General features: G+C 44.5%; 1 long non-coding RNA gene across 1 annotated transcript; it reads left to right on the plus strand.

Moving 5' to 3' along the window:
- The first annotated feature begins 12,420 nt into the window (after positions 1-12,420).
- LOC131506047 (uncharacterized) lies at positions 12,421-13,143 on the plus strand. The gene is made up of 2 exons (XR_009258704.1): positions 12,421-12,548; positions 13,015-13,143. It is a non-coding gene; the product is annotated as an uncharacterized LOC131506047 (long non-coding RNA).
- The last annotated feature ends 2,525 nt before the right edge of the window (positions 13,144-15,668 follow it).

Consider the following 15,668-nt stretch of genomic DNA (forward strand, 5'->3'; position numbering starts at 1 on the left):
TCTCTTTCAGTGTTCAAGACTGAATCGGCTGACAACTTCAGAATAATTTCTTACATTCCTGCCTTATTTCTCTTATATTCTCCTTGCCCCAATGGTCTCTAGGCTACACAAGAATGTGATGACCATCCAGAAAATGAAGGGTTACAATCTTGAAATGTAAGCCCCAAAGCATGATTTCCTCAGCCTCCCTACAGCCTACCAGGAACAACTGGGAGTGCCATCAAAACCAAGGTCTCTCTCAACAGAGATATGAGCTTCCAAATATGAGGAACCAAATGTGCTTCTCTGAAAGTTGCAGTGTTAGTAGACATGACTTAGATACATGCAGAGTCCTATTATGTCGTAGCTCTCCCTGGAGGGAGAATAAGAGGGCAAAATGGCTCAAGCATTGGGGAATTCCCAGTGGATTCCATGAGTTCTATTCTTTGGGCTAAACTGGGCATTTAGAGGGGAGGATCATCCCTCTGTGACTTCAGATCAGATCCCAGATGGTACCTGTAAATCAGCAAGTCAACAGAAATGCGTTCTAAGACCCATTAAGTGCTCCAATAGTTCATTTACAGCTTCTCATCAGGAACAAACAAAAAAACTGGTTTTAGAAGGCTAAAGAGCTGACTTCTTGAGAAACAGAGTCTTGTCTTTCCACTGCTATCCTTAATGACTCATGTCACCAAGAAGGATCTCTCCCATTAAAAAATCATTTCCAAAATGTAACCATCCTGGTCTGGATGCATAGATGATTTTTGTTTTATTCGGATCCTAATCAGCAACGCTGAGTGTCACCGGCACAACCCAATACTCTCACGCGTGTGTGACAGTCCCCAGGCTGTAGTTTGAACTTCATGTTTCTTGGGTCCTGCTTAAGGTCTTTAATGCCACCCCCTTTCTCTGGGGTACAAAAAAACTGTCCGATTCTCATTTTTAGGAAACAATGATCCCCAATAACCATAACTACCTTTTCTTGCTGTGATCTAGGTGGGGCATTTTCTTTGCCCAGATCATGTGTCAGAGAGTTACAGTGGTTCCTGCCAAATTGCTCCTTGATCTTAAGTATGGTGAGGGTGGGGAGAGGGCTGTCAAATAAGATCGACTGATCTTGTAATCTGGTTGTGTTTGTGTGTTAATAATACGAGATTTTTTAATCCCCAAGACCTTAAGGTTTCGTTTGGGAGAAAAGCGTGTGGTGTTGCTGCCATCTAGTGTCAAGCTTTCCTTGTTGGGTGTTGCAGAGAAATTGGTGGTCCCTTAGTTGATCCGAGGACCCCTACTTGTTTTTAGAAAGCCCCTCTGGAACTCTCTTGCCCCCTTCATGTAATCAGGCTGTAGATGAAGGCCATGATTATGTTCCTAGGAGCTCTTTCCCCCTTTGATTGTTAAATGGATGTGAAATCCTTGATTTATATCACAATTCCAATGCCAGTTATTTAGAGCAGCATTAACCAAATGGGATTAGAGTTAAGTCAGGTACTGTGGGGAATTCACACCAGGCAGATTTGTGACCACTTTTCTGTTTTGGCCTGCAGTGTCTGGCACACCGTGCTTTTGCATTGAGGTGTTTTGTTTTGTTTTGTTTTGTTTTTTTCTCCCAGCCACAGGCATACTACTGTCTTAATTCTCGGGCTTCTGGCTAAGCAGTACTAGCGATATTTTTGGCGCTCAGCAATGGGAGTTGAGCAGGTAAAAACGACCTTATTAAGACTCAGGTGGTGGGATGGCAATAGAAACCTCTGAAAGTCTTGTAAATGAAGAGGGAGAGTGGTTTTAAGTGAAATGGCCTGAGGAGGGGACAGAAAATAGGAACAGGATACCTGAGATACAATGAGGAATTAAAAACTTTGCACAAATGAGAATGCTCATTCGCCAGAAAAGCAACGCATGCATGAAAATCTTAGAGAATACAGTATGCTGTCGTGAATGCTAAGCGGGTCACTGTTTGGCTTTTTTAATGTCACGGACTAAAATGTGAGGGGTGACTATGGAACTGGGTAAATTGTCAGAGCCACAGGATTCCTGTTTCCCTAAATGCAATGCCTATCTTGGAGGAGCAAGAAGATTGGATGCTCAAGGAATTAAAGCAGAAGTCAGAATAATTGCGGATAGTTTGCAGACGCCTTTGATACATAATCTCCTCAATAACATAGCTGACATGATCACCACCCCTGCCCCTTGTGAGGAGGAGGAAAGGGGGGGGGGGGTCTTTCAGGAATCACGTGACTTTGTAGGAGGTCACATCTTACTAAGGACCAGATGGTGACTAACACTCAGCCTTTCACTACATCAACATTTACAGACCATGTCTACTCCCCACCCCCCACGCCGCCCACACTGAGTAGCACCCAAGCCTGGGCTCCGGTGCTCTCACAAATGGGCCTCTCTGCTCCTGTGGTTGCTTTATGAAAGAACAGAGCCAGGCATCTATAGAACACTCTGCTCAATATCGGCAGACTACACATTCTTTTCAAGTGTGCGTAGAGCATTCTCCAAGATAGACTGTTTGCTAGACCATAAAAAAAAAAAAAAAAAATTAAAAAAAAAAACAGATCCTGTGATTATTTGCAAACTATTTACTCATGTAAATCTTGATTTTTAAAACTATGCTCATTGCATGGTTTGAAAATAAATAAGCTGAGTGCTTTTCAATGTTTTTTAACAAAAGGACACCCTTAACTACATGTATATGTGTATATAAACATACATATGTATATATGTGTATGTATATGGAGATTACTTTCGCTTTGTTAATGACATATAAACAGAAGACAGATGAATGGTATTAGGATGTAGGAAACTAGGATGTGTTAAATCAATCTGAGAAGACAAACCATGCTATAAGTGATCCGCTGGGAAGGAGGAGAAAATTGTGAATTCTCTTCTTTCACAAACAGGTAGCCAAATTAAAGAGGCCCAGAATGCAGGCTTCCGTGTGCCTCAAAATGGCACAGAAGGCTTGTTGAAGCACAGATTTCTGACCCCAATCGTGGTGCTTCTGATTCAGCATGTCTGGGATGGGGCCCAAGAATTTACATTTCTTACAAGTTTCTAGGTGACACCGGTGCATGCTGGGACCATTTTGGGGAACCATTGGTATGGGGGTTTAGTTTGTGGTCACAATGTCATGCTTTAAATCCCATATCTGCCACTTTCTAAACAGGGGACATTAAAAACCACCTAATCTAAGTTTGATCATCTGAAAATACATCAAATGATACTTACCTCATAGTCCTGTTGGAAAGTTAACAACAGTTGATATATAGCACAATGATCAAAAAAATATGATTTTCCTTTTCTATCCAGTCAATCTCTGAAGGAGGAGAGAAGAAAACAACCCAGATGGAGAAAGGCTTACCCATCTGCTCTGATCCACATTTTAGGAGTGGCAAAGTGGAGTTTGGTAGTGAAAAAGGAACGCATTCAGTCAACATCCCCCAGATTGTCTCAAGGTGAATCCCACAAGAATCCATGTGGGGAAAAGCACAGGCTTTATTGACTATGACTTTTAAGATCAGCTTGAAAGGCTGCTTCACGCCTGGCTCTTTCCCAAGGCTTGCAGAACACCAGCAAGCTTGAAAACCTCAGTCCGGAACTAGGTGACATGACCTTCTGAATGTTCATTAATAATGCTTTCTTCTTGCACTAAAACAAACCTAGGGCAGAGATGCTTTTAATAGCTACCAGCACGGTCTAATACTGAGGTCATTAGATCAGTGAGGAGAGATTTGGTTGCTTCTCCAGGTCTCGATACTGTTGCGAAAAGACAACCAAAAGTTTATCTAGCTTTAGGGACAGTTGCCTAGCAGTAGGTGACTTTTTCCAGAGACTTCCGCAGATAGCCATTCTCCAAAGAGATGAACTTTTAGAAGGGCTGAACATTTTCTCTAGCTTGATGCTTTTGGCAAAACTACCTCCCTTCTGAGACTCAATTTCTTTAGCTAGAAAAGAGAGTTTGGGTTCATATTTACGCTAACTCTAAAGTTCTGATTCTTCCTTTCTTATCCTTCTTTTAGCATTGTCCTCTTCTTCAGGTAACTATATAATGACAAGTGTTTATATGTCTCTTGTTAGGTTCAGGGAGTTAAGGAAAAGCATTACAAAATTATAATATAAAAATAATCCTTTTATCAGAATGACCTGCAAAGAAGCAGTCACAACACACACACACACACACACACACACACACACACACACACACACCCCTCTGCAGCAACTTTCCAATACAAATTGTTGCATTTGTCTTCAGGTATGAACTGGGACTGTTCTGATTTTTATATGTTCTTTCTAAAAAGTCGGTGGTTGTACAGTAATCACAAAGCTGGAAATAATCATTTTGCTCGAAAATGTCTTACATTCAGACATCAGGAGGAGACAGTGACACCATCCACTGTGTTGTATCAATCCATCTTGCTTGTGATGACTGATTTCCTCATATTGAGAAAGCATCGAATTAAAATGTTTCATTTGCCTGTTTTTAAAACACATGGAGAACAGCCATAGAACCATGGCTCCATTTGAAAAATGGGGATTCTCATACTGGTGGGCTTTCATTCCACCCGTGGTCGTGTAGCATGTCCTCGTTCTGCCAGATTGACTGTATTAGAGAGAAGGTCCCGGGATGAGCATTAAAGGTGCCAGGAATTGAGGTTGAACGTGCTTGGTCTTCTTCTCCTCCTTCTCCCTTCACATATTTTGGGAAGAATATGACTGAGCAGTGGGGGGGAGCAGGGGATGAAGAAGGGTGTTGTAAAAATCTCCTCATAAAAGAGACACAGACTGCTCTAGAATATTTCCATCGTGCTTCCTCTGCCTACCCAGGAGTTCCTTCCCTCCACTCCTTGCCCGTTTCTCTTTGACCTCAAGGATAGACGAAGTATATGATTACCTGTATATTTTATATGTCAACTGTCCAAATCCCTTTGAATTTCAGTATGTCTAAAATGTCATTAGCAGAGTCTTGTCCTTTGAAGCTTGGAGGCTTTTTGGTATTCCCAAACACCCCAAGAGGCAAAGATACTTGTATGAATTTTGAGTTGTCATAGTCAACTCTTACGAACTAGCCTGACCTTTCACTGAGAAAGCAAAATCCCTGGAGATTTGGGCAAAGTATGGTAGTAAAGGCAAAGAAACATGTTCAGAAAGGCATCGCATGATCAAGGACTGATAAGACCACCATCACTGGTTACCTTAGAAGCCCTGTTTCTTCCATCTGGCTGTAGGTCAACATTCTGTAAGTGGAGAATGTGTTCTCCCCACACATTCCTGGTGTGGGGAGAACACGAGTCTTCACTGACTGAGGTGATGTCCTAAATTCTTCCATTTCCTAGTTGGTTGATCTTGTGCAGTTACTCAAGGACATCAATTGCTAGGTCCCTAAAAGAATATCTACTTTTTTCTTAAGATTGCTGTGAGAAGTATTTGAGACCCTATATAAAAATACTAAGTTAGAACTTGAGGAGAAAAAAAAAAAGCAAGTTTAGCTCCCTTTGTCCTCATTCTTTTTAGTTCTGCCTTTGAGTTTAAATATGTTTTCATATTTTTTTTTCCTGAAGGATTATCCTTCCTTACTTATTGATTGAAATGAGATCCCTCTAAAATATTTCCTGAAACTATATATACAAAATCTTTCCTATTGGAAAAGCTTCTCTAAAAAGCAATAGTTGGCATCCTTGGAATTACCACAAAACAGTTCATTCTTAGGTTATTCTGTTTAAATGAGGAGCAGAGCTATAGTATGATCTAAAATAGTAGGTGATTGCTACATCAACAGCAGTAGCAATAATATAACTTATGCTGAGCTTCTGAAATGTGTAGGATTCTGCGATCAGTGCCATAATACAAAGAGGTATCAGGCATGGTTCCTCTTGGGATCATCATCAGAAGAGAGAAGTTGCCCCCATAACACACCTACTATGTGTCAAGTATGTGCTTATGTAGAAAGGTAGACTCCAGGTGATTAATGAACATGTCCTGGCTCACATAAGTAATTATCAGGAACCAGACAGAAACTCAAGTATGAGGTCCAGGCTTTTTTCATGACATCCTGATGCATCTGGGGTTGGTACTGAAGGTTTTCTGATATGTCAAGGTTTTGGGTGACCCAGGAGGAGAGATGGGATTTCCACACCGATGGAAAAAAAGAAGAGAATTCTAGGGGAGGGCACAACACATATGAACAGGTTTAGAGGGGTATATACATAATGAATCAGAAGATGTTTTACTTTTTTTTTTTTTTTTTTTTTTTTTTTTTTTGAGCATGGACCCAGGTTTGGGAATCCTACCGTGAATGTGTATTTACAGACTATGGATCATTTGATCACAGGCAGGGTCACCCAGATTGTGCTGTGTCAGAGGGGAAGGTGCTAAATGCAGTCCATGACATGGTAAATGACCTGGGGATGGGAGAAGCCTGTTCCTGACACAACTCCAGCTGCCCTTCCTGGATTGCCACATGAAGCCATTCCCACAAATCCCTACTTCCATTAGAAACACAGTGTGCCCAGCCTCAACTGCAAACAGTGTTAGCAAGAGGCTGACAAGCCCTTGGGCACTCGATGGAAAAATGACTACTAACAGCAGCTATTGTCTCTCCCCAGGACTTTACTACCCCCTGCCCAACATTACCTTATTTGTAAATGGAACTAATCAATGGAACTGATCTATCCAAAGGCAATCAAGGGCCCTATGTGTTTATGTAAGTATTGTCCGTCTCTGAAACTATGCTCTATGGTATAAGATTGACATGTGTTTAAGCAGATGATGCTCTAAGTTAAATCATAAATATACGGAGAACATTGTACTCAGAAGCCTCGGAAGAAGCTGAAGTGGAGAACTTTGCAGGGATTTGCTAATTGTCTTGAGAACAGCCCCCCTGTGAATCTGGGCTTCCGGAAGGTAAGGAAGCAGGCGGTGGGAGGAGGGCCCCAGGGGGCTAGGAGATAATAGAAATCCGTGCACCAGCACTGTTACCTCTCATTCTACTCCCGTACAGGGCTGTCAGTTCTGATACCAGACTAAAGAAAATGCTGAGTGAGATTGAATTTCCGCGAGAGGAAAACAATAAAAAGATAGATCTTCCTAGCCGGGATTGCTGTGTGGCGGAAATGAGACAGCCACCATTCTGCCGCTCGCTGGGGAAGAGACCCAGGAGGACAGTAAGACCAGCCATCTTGCTCATATAGAGGACACTGCCTTGTTCTCAGGAAGTGTAGAGGGCCCAGCAATGCCTTGGATACTTGGGGGACATTTGTATTGGATCTTTGGATTAAGACATGCAGGATCCAGTCTCCCTGTGACTGTCGTCACTCTCCATCTAGGTTGAGGGTCTGTTCTTCTCATAACTGTGCTGACACATTAACCAGAGCAGCAGAGAGTGACCCCTTGGTTAGAGTATCTGTCCTTCAGTGGACTCCCCCACAACAGGAAGCTGAAGTGTTTTCACCTTGGGGCAGACTCACCGTCAGCAAGTGGACACCCCAGTCAACGCAGGGCCTCTGTTGCCCTTCCCGAGCTCACTAGGATGATCGAGGCCAAGAAGTAATCAGTGGTAATCTGGCAGGGGAGTGCTAAATCTACACTCAGTGGCCCATGATTCCTTTAAGACACGGAGCATCCCTGGAAATAGACAGGGATTCCCTAAGAAGCGGGTCAGCTGTGTATGGCATGCGGTGGGATTCCCTAGAGCCTGGCCTGTTCTCAGGGACCTTGAGCATTAGAGCTGCCATTACAGGATGGATGCAAGCCCAGATCTAGGATGCTGGTGGGGAATGCAGTGCCAAACACTGGAGAGTGCTGGGAAGGACACGTTGGAACCATGCTTACACGTCTTCTAGGAGAATGGCCGTCCATAGGCCCTGAGGATAGGTATCACGTCCATCTAAACAGTAATTACATGGATCTCGAAGACACATCCCCACGGGCCAGTCCTCAAATGGGAGTAGAAATTGGAATCTGTAGCTCAGGCCTGTGACCTCACACCAAAAGTAATGAAAAAACTTTTGCATGTCCATTAAGACATTTTTGTATCAGTCTCCCCAATAGTTTGGAGAATTGAGCAATTTGTCACTGGAATCATGTTCAAAGAAGCTTTTCAGGAGTGATTCAGAGTTTATCTCTGCACTGACTTATTCCTCTTTCCTCTCACCACTGTTTATGAAGCTAATTCAGATCAGAGAGAGCAGCTTGATATTGGGGGCTCTCAGGAAATTAACTGAAGAAGGGGATTTCAAGTGCATGCAGAAGTTGAGTTGGGGGGGACTACTGTTGACGTCAGATGGACCCAGGCCCCCAATATTGCAACGCTTACCAACAAGCCTTGCAGCAGAAAATAAGTAGACACTTCTATTTTCAGTCAGGAGACACCCCTCAATTTACCCAGATGCTCTGATTAGACCCAAATCCATGAATTTGCTTCAAATTCCAAGAGTGTGTTCCCAGTCGTGACAAGTGTGACAACTCACGCGCATGCACGTGTGAATGTGAACCCACACGCTCCGAGTTACAAATGCCAACTGTGTCTTTGTTAGTGAAAGGGCAAAATCTTTTGCAAACGGCATCTATTATGACAGTGCTCTTCTGATATCGGCTCAGGTTATGATCTCAGGGCTAGTGAGTTGGGCTCTGTGCTGACAGTGCAAAAACTGCTTGGGATTCTCTCTCTCTCTCTCTCTCTCTCTCTCTCTCTCTCTCTCTCTCTCTCCCCCCCCCCGTCTCTTTTCTCCCTCCCTCCTCCCCTCTCTCCCTCTCTCCCTCTTCCTCATCCCCCTTCTCCTCCCCTCCTTGCTGTCTCAAAATAAAGAAACAAACAGTAAATAAATAAATGGAATATTCCAGCAGCTGAGTGGAATATGTGATTAGAGAATCTGGAGGAAGAACCTTGGCTTCAGCCTGCTTTTGGGTAGAGCTGGCATCAAGGAAAGGTAGAGGCGGAAGGAAATGAATTCAGAGTAAGCCGGCCCAGCTCCAAATTCTCCCTATCCACCAGCCGGCTGTGAGGATTGGGGAAAGTCACTTCCCATTATAAATTTCTTTGGTCTTAATTTCTTAATTTCCTTGCAACAACTAGGCCAATAATATCTGCCCACGTTCCAGGTAATTTTGAGAGCATAGTAAGTACCAGATGGGAGAACACTATTGAAATTTAAAAGGTCAGCACAAATATTTATTATTATTGAGTAGGTCCAGTACCATTAACAAAGAGATGTGGAAATCGTTCCCAGCCATTTGTCATTGCAAACATTGAGGTGCGACCTAGTGTAACCGGGGTGGCCACGATTGTGGCAGTCGAGGAGGTGACAGGGCCAAGCCCATTTATGAACAGGAAATGCTATAAACTGTCATTGTTTGAAATAAGAAGAAGATGCGATTAGAAGAGGTCACTAGACATCACGCAGCACAGTCCCTTCATTCTACACATTGTGCACTCGACCTCATGCAGCCCTCACGGGAGCCTTGGTCATCAGTATGATGATGCTTACATAAAGAAAGGAGACGTGGGGGTCACCACGGACCTGTCCAAGCCACAGCCCCTGCTAGCACGCTGGTGAGTAGACTAAGGTGCTTCTCAAAGGTAGATGTGAAATTGGTACTAGTGGGAAAATGCTAACTCACTGAAACAAAGAATTGTGAACGCATTATAAAACATCTTCCTTCAAAATATTAAAAATCCTGGGGCACCTGGGTGGCTCAGTCAGTTAAGCCTCGAACTCTTGATTTTGGCTAAGGTCATGATCCCAAGGATCCAAACCCATTGGGATTCTCTTTCTCTCTCTCTCTCTCTCTCTCTCTCTCTCTCTCTCTCCCTCCCTCCCTCCCGCCCTCCCTCCCTCTCTATCCTTTCCCATCCCCACCCCTCACACTCACTCTCTCTCAAAATGAATAACATTTAAAAACATAAAAAAAATAGTGAAATTCCTAATCATTTCAGAAAATTTTCCAGATGGGCAAGTGAAGTTGAGATTTTTAATACTATAGGGAAGGGATTTTAACCTGGGTCTATGCACTGTTTTCAGGTGATTAGATGATCACTCAAATAATTTGTAAGTGTGTGCGTGTGTGTGTGTGTACGTGTTTTTTTTTTTTTTTTGCAGAGAACAGTCCATGGCCCCCCAAATGCCCCCCTTCCAATACAAATAATTTCTTCAGTTAGAAATAAAGTAGGTGGGGGCGCCTGGGTGGCTCAGTCAGTTGAGCGTCCGACTTAAGCTCAGGTCATGATCTCATGCTTCGTGAGTTCGAGCCCCGCATCAGGCTCTGTGCTGACAGCTCAGAGTCTGGAGCCTGCTTCCAATTCCGTGTTTCCCTTTCTCTCTGTCCCTCTCCCCCTCACACTCTGTCTCTCCCTCTCAAGAATAAATAAACGCTAATAAAATTAGAAATAAAGCAGGTAGAGAAGTTTGTCTCTCCTAATAAAATGCTTAGTTTGTGTTGCAAAAATGAAATGTGCAGAACTATGGCAAAGAGTGCATGCCACTGTTAGCGAGGGAACAGCCTGAGAAGGCAGCAGAGAGAATTACTGCCTTCCTCCCGTCCCCTTCCAGTTTGTTGATTTAATCCCTTTTGCCTGCCAGGACAAGAATTTCCTTTATCACAATTCTGGAGCTTGGTACAGTCTAGCTTGAAATGTCAAAGTGACTGAGCTTCCATCACTTTTATTAGGAAACGGTTCTCCCGCCTGGAATATCATGTGGGGGAAGTGTGCACCGGATAGTCTGAGATCTGCTTTCCTCAGTTTTAGCAAAAACATGAAGCCCTGGGGAACTGCCCCTCACCCCCCTTGAGTCTCCCCTACACTCTCTGGGTCCAGTGGCTCTAAGCCATGGGGACGGGGGGGGGGGTGTGTGCTGGGGGGACCCCATGGTCGATACAGAGAAACAGCGGCACTCTCTTAGTTCAGGCTGCTACAACCTCAATACCATAAACTGGGTAGCTGTTAAAAAAACAACGGAGACTTACTTCCCACACTTCGGAGGCTGGAGGAGCCAAGATCACAGCGTAAACGGATTAGGCATCTGATGAAGGTCATTTTCTCACCACTTCCTCGCATGGTGGGAGGGGCAAGGGAGCTCTGTGGGGTCTGTTTTATAAAAGCGCTAACCTCATTTATGAAGGCTTCACCCTCATGGCATATTCTCACCTCCCCAAAGCCCCACCTCCTAAGACGGTCACCTTGGGGATCGGCATTTCAGCACAGGAATCTGGGGAAGACACACTCTTTCGGTCTATAGCAACCACCATAAAAGCCTAATGTTCAGGAAAGAATAAGAAGGCAAACGTGGGGGAAAAAACACGAACCAAAGCACCTTCTGTCGCAAAGCCCACTTACGGGATGTACTTCCGTACTTCCAAGAACACCGTAGCTTTTTTGCCCTTTTCCTGTAACCTTTTCCCTCTCGGTGCAAGACTTACTAGACTTTGCTGTCCCCCTCAAGCTCACCATCTCTGTCATTATTTTGTAACTCCTTTGCATTTTCTTTTATTTATTTACTTTGAGAGAGAGAGAGAGAGAGAGAGAGAGAGAGAGAGGAGGGACAGAGACAGGGAAAGAGAGAGAATCCCAAGCAGGCTCTGCGCTGACAGCATGGGGCCCAAGGCAGAGTTTAAGCTCACAAACCATGAGATCATGACCTGAGTGGAAACCAAGGGTTGGCTGCTTACCTGACTGAGCCACGCAGGGGCCCTTCCTTTGCATCTTCTAGTCCCTCCCTGCCGTCCCCAAGGCCTCCCCTGCAGGACAGTCCTTCCCAGTAGCCCGGGTAGTGAGGTAGTCCAATATGTAAAAACGAGGAACCAGGCTCTGGGGAAACCTGTTGACCTTTTCTTGAGCCCCATAGTCTGTGGACACAGTGACCGTGCAGAGACACCTTCTGCCTTCTGTGTTTCAGGAAACACCTGTTGCAAAGAGCTGCCTTCCTTGTCCAACTTAGTAAGATTCAGAAAGGCCCCTTGCGGGCCTATAACAAGGCCAGACACATCCTTCCAAACTTCCTTCTGTTCTTCTCATATAAGAATAGTTGAACTGTTGCCCGCTGAGCAAGCCAGCAAAACACCTGCTCTCCTGAACCTGCTGGCCGTTAGCCATGGCTCTTAGCCCCACGGGCTGCAGGACTGGGGCACACCGGGGCACTGGCACCTAGAACAGACCCCACCCCTCTGAGAAAACCCTTCCAGAACTGGAGGTGCACCACCTCGCCAATCCAGCTCATCGCCTGCCACTCCCTGGATTCTGGCAGGGTGCATCCCTCCCACGGCAGGTGCCCGGTTCCACCGGATCTGGGAGACACCTGCACATCTCCAGGCCTGAACGTTCCTCCCACTGCCCCAGTCTCTTCGGTCAAGTCTCTTGTCACCTGAGCCTACATTTGTGGTTCTGTGGCAGGATGGGCGGGGCTGAGTCCTCACCGGTAGTTTGCAAGCTCTATGACTTTAGCTCTCCTCTGAGGACACTAACCTGTTTCCCTCTGGAATCTTCCTGCTCTCTCCTGAGATGTGTTTTTATTTTGGGAAATATGAGCCTGCATCACCCGTTTTCCCCAAGACGCGACCCTACTCACTTTCAGGTTGGCTCATTTTGAGATTTTTTTTCTTCCCTGTTAATAGAATGTGCCCTTCCTATCATTACAGAAGTTTCGGTCTGCCTCTTTGTCTTTACATCTTTCGCTCAAACGTTATTTTGCCAAAATTTCTCCAACAAGCTGCTCATTCGCAGACAACCGATGACATTTTTAACATTTACTTATTTTTGAGACAGAGAGACACAGAGCATGAATGGGGGAGGGGCAGAGAGCCATTTCTAATTAAGCAAATAATACTTAAACCAAAGAAACAAATAGTGACGCTTCTGGACAGCTCCCTAAGCAAAATATTTCTAAACCTAATTCCCATCCACAAATGTGTCTATAATTACCCAATGAATTTTAGAGTCATGAAACTATACTTAGACCACATTATTCAAATGAGTTCTATTATTTTATAAAACTCTATAGCGTGGCCTTACCAACATTTGTACTTAAAATTTGCTTCCAGTTAATTGCAGATTCACACGCCACTGTAAGAAATGATCTAGAGAGAGAATCCTTTTCTACTTTGCTCCCCATCTCTGCCAACAGAAACACTTTGCATGCTACAGTAAAACATCACAACCTGGATACTGACGGTGATGTAGTCACTGGTCTTATTCAGATTCCCCAAGTTTTCCTGGCACTTGTTTGCGAGTTCCACACAAACGCATCATGCATTCACCACCACAGTTAAGAAACTGAATCGATACCACAGAGGTTGCTGGCATTGGCCAGTGCAACCATCTCCTATTTTAAAATGTACCAAAGACTTGTTTTCTAGAGGTACGGTGCGACAAACAGACCTAGAAATGATGGTCATGATGGATGAAATATATTCTCACGGATTTCTAGAAATAGGAGGCCCCTGTAGGGCCACATCGGGAGGCACCGGGACCAGTCGGCAGCATAGGGAGCAGTGGACTGGAAGCAAGGAGCTTCACTGTGGTTTCCACTGCAAGGAACAGCTGAGGATGGGGAAGCAGGTGCAGGATGGGCTGGCCTGAATAATTTCAGTGGGCTCAAGGACACAGGGGTCACTGTGAGTTGTCTGCACCAGCCCTGCGGTGAGTGGGGCAGTTGGAGAGTGGCCTGGGGTGTGAGGGCCCAATTAGGGAAGTCGTCAGGGGGTGTGGAGTGCTACATTGGTTGTCTTGCATACAAAGGATGCATTTAAGCAAGGTGTTTGCTCTCTAGGAGTTTGCTTGCCCTGGAAGGGGCCATCTTTCCAGAGTCAGTAAGGCCTCCCTACGTCAAACCATCAGAAAATGCAGAAAATAACAAGTTATAGTTAACACACCCTTCTTTTCTACTCTTAAACTCTGTCAACCACTAAGCTGTCATTCTTTCCTAAAACCTTGCCTTTCAAAATGTAATATAAATGGACCCATACAGTACATAATCTCCGGGGACTGGCTTTTTTTCACTCAGTATTTCTCTGGAGATTCATCCAAGTTGTTGGTGGATCAACAGCGCATTTATTTTTATTGCTAAGTAGTTGTCCATGTTACAGATACATCACAGTTTAGTTAACCATTCACCTGTTGAAGGACATCTGGACTGATTCCGTTTGGGGCTAGAGCGGATAAAGTTGCTATAGAAATCTGCGTTCAGGTTTTGCGTGAACCTATGTTCCATTTATCAAAATCCCAGCAAAGGCTTGAGCTAAGTATCAGACGGGGCTGTGATTCTTGTCTCAGGGATGAAATACTGTCTATAACAATCAGGAGGAGAATATGCTATTGCATACAGCCATGTTTCCACTCTACCTGCGGTGCCTTCTTTCTGCTCCAAGATTCCTTCTTTTACTCTTCCCTGTTGGAAGAACACCCGTTAGCCAGTTTCTACAGGAAGGTCTGCTCGGGACCAATTATTTTCTTTTTCCCTTACACGAGAATGTTCTCATTCCTATCTCATTTCTGAGTGACCGTTTCACCAGATACTGAATTTGCAATGGACACATGAAAAACAAGGTGCTACCTGTTCCGGCTTCCATGGTTTCAGACAAGAAATCTGCTGTCCTTCAAACTGCTGTTTCCTGCAGGTAATGCCTCATTTCTGGCGGCAACCTTTAAGATTTTTTCATCTTGAGATTTCAAAAAATTATCTAGGATGTGTCTTCCCGCATTCGTGTCTGTGTGTGTATGTGGGGGGTACATTCTATTTGAGGTTTACTCAGCTTCTTGAACCTTTAGATTTGTATGTTTTACCAAATTTGGGGAGTTTTCAGTCACTATTTCTCCCAGTACCTTTCTAAATTTTCTATTTTATTTTAGAGAGAGAGAGCACGTGAGTGGGGTAGAGGAGCAAAGGGAGAGAGAGAGGGAGAGAGAGGGAGAGAGAGGGAGGGAGAGAGAGGGGGAGAGAGGGGGAGAGAGGGAGAGAGAGGGAGAGAGAGAGAGAGGGAGAGAGAGAGAGAGAGAGGGAGAGAGAGAGAGAGAGAGAGAGAGAGAGAGAGAGAGAGAGAGAGAATCTTAAGCAGGTGCCATGCTCAGTGTAGAGCCTGACATGTCGCTCGATGTCACAACCGTGGGATCATGACCTGCATTAAAATCAAGAGTCTGATGCTCAACTGACTGAGCCACCCAGGTGCCCTCTCCCAAAACCTTTCAACTGCACGCTCTTCTGTCCTACTAGGACTTCAAAGAGACAAATGCTGGATATTTCCTTACTGTCCCACAGGCCTGAGGATTTGTTCATTATTTTTCAGCCTAATTCTTCCTTGTGGTTCAGATTGGGTGAATTACTCTAATCTCAGTTCACTGGCTTCATCCTCCATCATTTCTCTACTGTTGGAGTCATCTCTTGAGTTTTTTAACCTCCGCTGATGTGTTTTCCATATTTATATGTCCATTTGTTTTGTTTGTTTTAAAGTTTATGGATTTATTTTGAGAGAGAGACAGCAAGCAAGCAGGAGAGGGGCAAAGGGAGAGGGAGAGAGAGAATCCCAAGCAGGCTCTGCACTGTCAGCACAGAGCCCAATGCGGGGCTCGAACCCATGAACTGTGAAATCATGACCTGAGCCGAAAGCAAGAGTTGGATGCTCAATTAATTGAGCTACCCGGGCGCCCCTGTTTTGTTTTGTTTTATAACTTGCAGATATTTGTTGAGATTTTGTTTTAC

The sequence above is a fragment of the Neofelis nebulosa genome, chromosome 3, assembly GCF_028018385.1.
Source record: "Neofelis nebulosa isolate mNeoNeb1 chromosome 3, mNeoNeb1.pri, whole genome shotgun sequence".
NCBI classification, from domain to species: domain Eukaryota; kingdom Metazoa; phylum Chordata; class Mammalia; order Carnivora; family Felidae; genus Neofelis; species Neofelis nebulosa.